Raw genomic sequence first — 8,514 nt, forward strand, 5'->3', positions numbered from 1 at the left:
TCTCCTCCAGCCAACCAGGAGCCTACTGATTCCATCGTTCCAGGAGAGGAGCTTCCATCACTCAGCTGATTCCCCTCTTCGTAACGTATTCTGCATGGTATTGCATCGGGACTCAGAGCCGCGACCCCACTCCCCTCCTTTTTTGAGGCAGGGGTTCCATCTAAGGCTGTTTCAGGGACAGCCCTCTGCTCCGCTGCGATTCTGACTTCCTCCACCTCCCCATTAGGCTGGGGAGGGAGACTCAGAAGGCGGCCTAAGGGTTGGGCTGCTGGTCCCCCAACAGACCCTCTCCTTCGGCCTCCCATCACCGCTTCAGCGTACTCTCTTTGTTTTTTGGGGGCCGCATTTCCTCCCGGGTCCTCTGCAGAGCTTACTTGCCGTCCAGGGACCGAGTGCGGGCCAGGCGGATCAGCATCATCCGAATTACCCCCAGGACCCATTTCTGGGGGTGGGGCCCATCCGTCCGCTGATCACTGGCTTAGTTTTTTTCCTTTGCTCTCTTGGTTCACTCGGTTCACCTGGATTGGGGGGTCTGCTGGTTATATCCATATCTTCTGTGACCTCAGTCTGCTCCTCTCCTTGTGGCTCAGCTGGTGGCACATCCTTCTCTTCTGGCCACCTCGGCTCTAAGACAAGCATGACATCTTTTCTCTTTCACACATTCACTGACATCATGTTCTTTACTTTTACAGTTTTCTGCTATATGTCCATAATTTTTACACCTTCTACAGAATGACGGCATTTTGGCAAAGAATAAGTCTCCCACTATGTCCCCTAGTTTAAAACGGGCCGGGGGAAGTGTGAATCCCCCTGGAAAGTCTGGATCGTGGTGACAGATAACCTTATATAACCATTTAGGGGTCCAAATCCCAGCACTATTAAAAATTTTGGTTACAGATAAAATTTTACTAAAATATTGGCTTAAAAAGGCGGTGATAAGTCTTTGATTAGCAAAAGGGTTATACATTTTTATGACCACAGTTTTAGACTCATCAACCTCATGTTCATATATTTTTAAGCCCTCCACTCTTTTATCTTTCTTAACACTCGGAACTCTAGGTATAAAATCTCTAAAAATCGCATTTGTCATAAAGGTTACATCATATATTCTGCGCCTTGGATAATCCTGTATTGCTAAAATTTCATGTTTTTGTATACCGAAGGCCCCCATTAAAACTTTACTTATAAAATATTCCAGGTTGTACTTTTCTTTCTTCGCTTCAGTAACAAAAAGCTGCACTGTGTCTTTTATCCGAGCGTAGTCTGGGATTTGGTTCTCCTCCTCTTGTTGTTGTCTGGAGATGTTCTCTCTTAGTTCTTCCGTTCCTCCTCTGGTCTTTTCTTTATCAGCTTTTCTTCTATCTCCATCCTCCTTCCGTGATCCTTTCTTCTTTTCTCCGCTCTTTTCGGGTTGTCCTCCTTTTCCGATCAGGGTAAAGTCTTCTCCATCTCTTTCTCCTCCTCCTCCTCAAGCTCCTTCTCCACGAATTTCTTCTCCTCCTCCTCGACCTCGTCCTCCTCCTCCTGGGTCGTAAGCCATAGTTCGAAAAATTGCGCATTTGAATATTTCTGCGAAACACAAGGATACAAATGCTCCTCCAGTTGTCCGTAGACTCCTGGAGGTAACGGGGATCGCAACTCGACGCTCCCGGGACTAAGCCTCTCTCCCAATAGCAGCAGGGGGGTGAAGTCTAGGCTATAAACCTGAACGATCCCCCCAGGCCGAGAGAGAGGGTACCCGGGACCTACCTTCCGACGTCAGACCAAGTGCAGCACACAAGATTTTTTTTTTTAATTCTTTTATTATAAATAAAGTTCAATATACAAGTCTTACATAACAAAAGTTCAAAGTAATGAGACCAAAAATACATTCTACACAAAAATCATATAAGAGCATAATACAATATATCCTCCCTTAGGGAAAAAACAGAAACTATCTTTATTTATCATAAGATACAACATAAATATTTCCTCTTATTGACAGACCCTTTTCTTTAACTGAAAAAAGAAAAGACAAGCATTAGTTCTGTTTTCAAATTCAATCTTTCCACTTTTTATGTTTCCAGATGCCTTCCGCATCTTCAAAACCAAGGTTTTTCCGGTCACAAAGAACATACAAAAAGAGCCTTCCACGGACCATACCCAGACACTCATGTACTTCAATCACCTCCTTCTTGAAAATTAAAATATTCCTTACATCCCACAATACCTCTTTCACACAATTCACTAACAACCATAACACTCTAGCTTTCGCACCATTCAAACCACACAATCCAAACATCATCATATTAAAAGTTAACATTTTAATCCCTGTTAGGCCGTCAACCATTTGACGCATACCACCCCACACAGACCTGGCATAGCCACACTCCCACAACACATGCACATAATCCTCCGTCCCCCCACATCTTTCTCTAGGACATACCTCACTTCTAACCAGCCCTCTTCTTCTCTGGAACTCCCGTGTAGGCACTCATCCAAGCCAAATCTTTCTGTTTATTCGTCAAGCTTTTATCATGCACCTTCTTCCAAGCTGCTTTACATTCATTCCCAGTAAGACCTCCAATATCTTCCATAATCTCTCTAGAATCAATTTTATCCATCACTTTCTTACTATCACACCAGTCTTGCACATTCACACTTCCCAAATTATTTCTCCTAATGCACCGCTCTATCCTTACATAAAACCACGGACTGGTAAAACACACCGGCACTCTTAAATCTCTCATCTCCAATTTACACTTTCGCAACACACTCCCTGCCAAATATCTCATCATACATCCATACACACTATCTTTCTTACTGACCTTCATACAAAAGCTAGCATATTTCACAGCCGAAAACACCTCAATATTCATCAAACCTTTACCACCATTCATCTTCTTTTTCAACACTTTCTCACGTCTCAACTTTTCCATTTGCGAGTTCCACAGAAACACAAAAACTTCCCTCACGATCCTTGTCAGACACCTGTCAGGAGGCGGAAAAACATAGTTCACATATAGCAAAATGGGTAAAATAACAGACTTAATAATCAAAATACGACCCTCTATCGATAATTTCCTTAAAGACCAAAAACCCACTTTGTTCCTTATACGCACCAACACCCTTTCCCAGGACTCTTTTCCATACAAATCCTTGTCAAACACAATTCCCAAAATCTCAATACCACCCGTTCGAATACGCCACTCACACCCCTCATGACCAACCCAAGCACCAAAAAACTTACATCCGCTCTTATCCAAATTCAGCTTAAAACCACTCATCATACAAAAACATTCAATCAACAACTTTGATCTTCTCACTGCAGCCATAGATTTACACACTACCGTAACATCATCCATATATCCAATCACACGCAAATCCCGACCACCACTTCCCGGAATCTCAACACCACGCATCAACTTATCACGCCGAAACATACCCAACAAAGGCTCAATCATGCAAATAAACAAAATGGGGGATAAGGGACACCCTTGACGTACCCCCGACTTAATCCTGACATCCTTACTCAAAAAACCATTCACTTGTACCCTGCTCACAATATCACTATATAGACACTTAATCCAACCGATCATCCGAACCGGCACACCCATTCTTTCTAACACCCGAAACATAAATTCATGCACCACCCGGTCATACGCTTTCTCAAAATCGACCGCAACCACAGCCACACCCTGCTTCCGATACTCGCAATCCCATAACACATCTCTCAAACCCAACAAACATTCAGAAATCTGCCGATCTGGCACCGCACACATCTGTTCTTCACCTACCATACAGTCAACCACACTTTTTAATCTATTCGCAATCACCTTTGCAATAATTTTGTAATCCACATTCAAAAGCGCAATCGGTCTCCAATAATACTCTCACGCATACTTCTCGACAACACCCCATTCTCTAACACTTCCTTACATACTTCCCATACATCATTACCTATTAAATCCCAAAAAGTACGAAAAAATTCTACAGGCAGACCATCACTCCCAGGAACCTTTCCCGTCTTCATCCCTTTCACCGCGTCTTCTATTTCACTCATTCTTACCTCTTCTCCCAAAAAATCTCTATCTATCTCATTCAACCTTTTATCCACATAACCCAAACACTCCTGTTCCAAGGAGACCTCCCTCCCTTTCTCAGCAAACAAATCCGAATAGAACTTCCATACTTCATTCAATATCCCATCTTTCTCGCACACTTCCACCCCATCACTTCCAAATACCTTCACTATTTCCGTCTTTTTATGAAAAGCGGACTTAAAAAAGAACTTTGTACATTTCTCATCCTTCTCCTTCACATTCACTCTAGCTTGCGCAATTATACTTTTCCATTTTTCCTCCAAACATTTACTCACATATTCACGTGCTTCATCAATCTGACGCCCAACATCCATACCTTCACGCCTTAATACCAAAAGGTATTCTAACCTCTTCTGCCATCTTGCATACTCTCTCCTTCCTCTCCTAGCATTCTCCCGACCCTTCCGAATGAAAAAACATTTAGTCTCAATTTTCACCCATTCCCACCATTCACTCACACTTGCAAACTCCCCTTTTTTTGCCACCCATCTACCATACTGCGATCTATACTGGTCCAAGACCTTCTCATCATCCAACAAAGTCACGTTAAACTTCCATACTCCTTTACCGTATTCATACATACCACCATTCGACACCAAGCACTCAATCCAAGCATGGTCCGAAAAAGGCATCTTCCTCCTCTTAAACCCCTGGACCTGAAAAGATTTAGAAACAAAAATAAAATCAATACGGGAACAAATATTTCCTGCACTACTAAAATAAGTAAAACCAAAAGACCCCTCATTACTCTCCTTAAACCCATCTTTTAGACCAAAGAGAGAAACTATTTCCTTCAACAGTTTCCCAGACGCATCTAAACTAACCCCAGCCCCCCTAACACTAGTTCTATCTTCAGATGAAATAATACAGTTAAAGTCCCCCACCAGGAAGGTATCCTCTCGCCCACCTAAAAAGAAAAACAATTTATTAAACAAATCAATTCTCTCCTTCCTCACCGTAGGAGCATAGACATTTATCAACTTATAATCACTATCCCCATAGGAAAATTTAACTAAAACAGCCCTCCCTGGGGCAATATGAATGCCATTTTTTATAACAAAGTTAGATCCCTTGAATAGGACCCCCACCCCACCATTTCTCTCCTGTGAGACAGACCACACTGTAAGACCATAAGGCCATGAGGCCCCAGTAGGCTCTTGGTCAAGTCCACATTCTTGCAGGCAAATGATGTCAAACCTTTCTTTAGATACCATATCAAGAATGGACGCTCTCCTCTCAGGAGTCCGAATACTACGGACATTTAGGGAACCTACACTCACCGGCATCTTCGGGTATAAAATGATGTTAAGAAATTCAAAGCAAAAAAAACACAAACACATTACTTATTCTGACTATTTTGGGGCCTTCCCCTCCCCCTTCGACTTGGAATGCCCAAACCCCGAAATCCAGTGTCCCCAGCAGGATTTCTGGAAATCAGAGTCCTCGCCAACTTAGGTACTTGAAATATATCGTCCTCTTCAGAATCATCTGCATCTTCGGGGGGAACCGAAGGTACAGACTCAATGGCAGCAGACATACCCTCTCCACCTGAACCACCAGGACTCAGGACCTCCTCAATGATGGCACTAAGAGGAGGACTAGTGGCTTCAGGTGGTTTCCTCTTCAAAGAAGCTTTCCCCAAGTCCATCTCCACCGAGGGGGTCTCCCGGACCACAGTAGGTGACCGGGCCTCCTCCCCTTCGGCAACTAGATGATCAGGGGCCGCTGCAAATTCCATCACAGCCGCACCAACAATGTCCTCAACAGATGCAATATCTTCCAGTGGAGGAGTCATATCTCCTGGATCCACCACAGGAATGATGACAGAAGGGCCGAGGGGGGCCGGAGTGTCGGCAGCAACATCCCCCCTGGCAACGGCCGCATAGGAACGAGGCTCTTTGCTTGCTGGCTCCCTTGCTGGGTCTCTTTCCACAGTGGGACACTGTCGAGCAAGATGGTCACCAGCACCGCAGAAATGACACTTCCGGTTCTGATCACAGTCCGCAGTCCTGTGTCCAGGACTGAAACAGTTACGGCACACCTGGCCCACTGTGCAATTCTCCTTTGTATGCCCGAAAGAGAAACAGTCCCGGCAGAAAGATGGCTGTCCCGGATAGAACAAAAATCCACGGCTGTTGCCAATAGCAAAGTTCTGAGGGGGGTGACATAGCCCCTGGATTCCATCAGGGTCCCTCCGGAGCTCCACCCAAAACCTCCTTAGGCCGTTAAATGTTCCCAGGATATTTGTGCGCCGTTCTGCACCAGAAACATACGTGGCATATCTCCTCAAGAACGCCTGGATCTCCTTATCACGAGTGAAGGGGTTGTACATTTGTACCGTAATTGGGACCCGCTCCTTCGTCTCGTGGCAAACAAAGTGGACACCGTCAACATCAGGATGGCGAAGAAATTGTTGAGCCCGGGTATAACAGGTCCTCATCTCGTCAAGGCACCGGAAAGTGGCATCAAAGAATCCAAGCTTCGGAAAGTACTGCAGGCAAAATATGCTCTCCCTTGGCATGTTCAAAATTTCCTCCAGGATCGTCTTCTGAACGTGTAGAATTCCCCACTGGAACCTCTTCTCCTCTGGAATATACAGCCGAACTGTAAAAGGGGCATTCGGGGCGCCCATACCGCAAACCGCAATCCGCACTTCCCGGAGGAAGGTCGCCTCCCGTTGCCTGGGGACTAAGCCGCCTGCCCAATAGTAGCAATGGTTAAGACCCTGGCTATAAACCAGGGCCCGCTCCAAAGACCGAGCAGCCGGGTACCCCAGGCACCTTCTGACCAGACCAAGCGTTTGACGACACTTGATCTTAGCCAAAAGGCCGAGAAGCGATAACCTGAAAGGGTTCGCAGTACAGGCCGATGGTCCCCAATGCAGAGCACTTCTGAAGGCAATAGACTACAGGCCCCAGCCCCAGACACAGTCCGGGAAGCTTCTTTCTCTCACAAACCAGGGAAAATGTGCGTGTGCGTCCTACGCTCAGAAATCACCAGCATGCTCCTCTTCGTGTTCGCCATCTGCATAGCTCCGCCCACCCACCACTTTTGGTCACGCCTTTTCTTCGCACGCAATTCCTGGTGCCAAAGCACGCCAAGCAGAAAACATGATATGAGGAGTGAATGGAGAAGTAGTAGTGAAAAAAAAAGGGTATGCATTGTTGTTGATTGTGATGTCAGGGCACCATTGTTGAGTGTTCCGTCAGGGCCCTTGTGATGTCATCCACTGATTTGACCTTACTTGACCTCTAACCTGACAAGCCTCCTGTGACACGTGCAGTGTTCCGTCCATTGTCCAGACAAGGTAGGTCCAGCTGCTGCTGCAGATACATAGGAAGTGCTGGCTGGGTTGCTTGGTTCTGGAACAAACCAACAGCTGATGCAATTAGGAGATTGACAGACTAGATGCAGGTATGCAGGAAGCAGCACTGCACTGACTGGGCAGACAGAGGAGAAGCTGAAGTGCAGACTCCTGAGGGAGGCAGGACACACACAACTTTCCACTTGCTTGCTGGAAAGATGCTTGCAATCTATCTATTTCATTCTGTTTTTTCATACTGGATTAGAAGCGGTGCACCGTTCCTGGAGGTACTGCAATACCAGGTCAATGCGTGGAGTGGACAGAGCAAGCTCTTTTTCCATCTCCCTGTAAGAAAAATCTATTCAATATATGGTCCCCAGATAGGGGACATATCAGATATTAAACTGATAAGAACAGATTTTTTTTAAGTTGATATTTACCAATCTTGGGGTAAAAATCGTTTATTAAAATCATTGAAATATTACATTACATAAATATTATAAAACCATTTTTACAAAAAACTTATTAAATAACATAGTAACATAGTACATAAGGCCGAAAAAAGACATCTGTCCATCCAGTTCGGCCCGTTATCCTGCAAGTTGATCCAAAGGGGGCAAAAAAAACCTGTGAGGTAGAAGCCAATTTTCCAAACTTTAGGGGAATAAAAAATTCCTTTCCGACTCCAATCAGGCAATCAGAATAACTCCCTGGACCAACGACCCCTCTCTAGTAGCTATATCCTGTAATATTATTACGCTCCAGAAATACATCCAGGCCCCTCTTGAATTCCTTTATTGTTCTCACCATCACCACCTCCTCAGGCAGAGAGTTCCATAGTCTCACTGCTCTTACCGTAAATGATCCTTTTCTTTGTTTGTGTACAAACCTTCTTTCCTCCAGACGCAGAGGGTGTCCCCTCGTCATAGTCACAGTCCTGGGAATAAATAGATGATGGGATAGATCTCTGTACTGACCCCTGATATATTTATACATAGTAATTAGATCTCCCCTCAGTCGTCTTTTTTCTAACGTGAATAACCCTAATTTTGATAATCTTTCAGGGTACTGTAGTTGCCCCATTCCAGTTATAACTTTAGTTGCCCTCCTCTGGACCCTCTCCAGCTC

At 44.9% G+C, this 8,514-nt stretch overlaps 1 non-coding gene across 1 annotated transcript; it reads right to left on the minus strand.

The window, feature by feature from the left end:
• Nucleotides 1-7,651: 7,651 nt before the first annotated feature.
• LOC121006455 lies at nucleotides 7,652-7,848 on the minus strand. The gene has a single exon (XR_005780284.1). It is a non-coding gene; the product is annotated as a U2 spliceosomal RNA (small nuclear RNA).
• Between the last annotated feature and the right edge of the window lie 666 nt (nucleotides 7,849-8,514).

This window comes from Bufo bufo, chromosome 6 (assembly GCF_905171765.1).
Source record: "Bufo bufo chromosome 6, aBufBuf1.1, whole genome shotgun sequence".
Classification (NCBI taxonomy): Eukaryota; Metazoa; Chordata; class Amphibia; order Anura; family Bufonidae; genus Bufo; species Bufo bufo.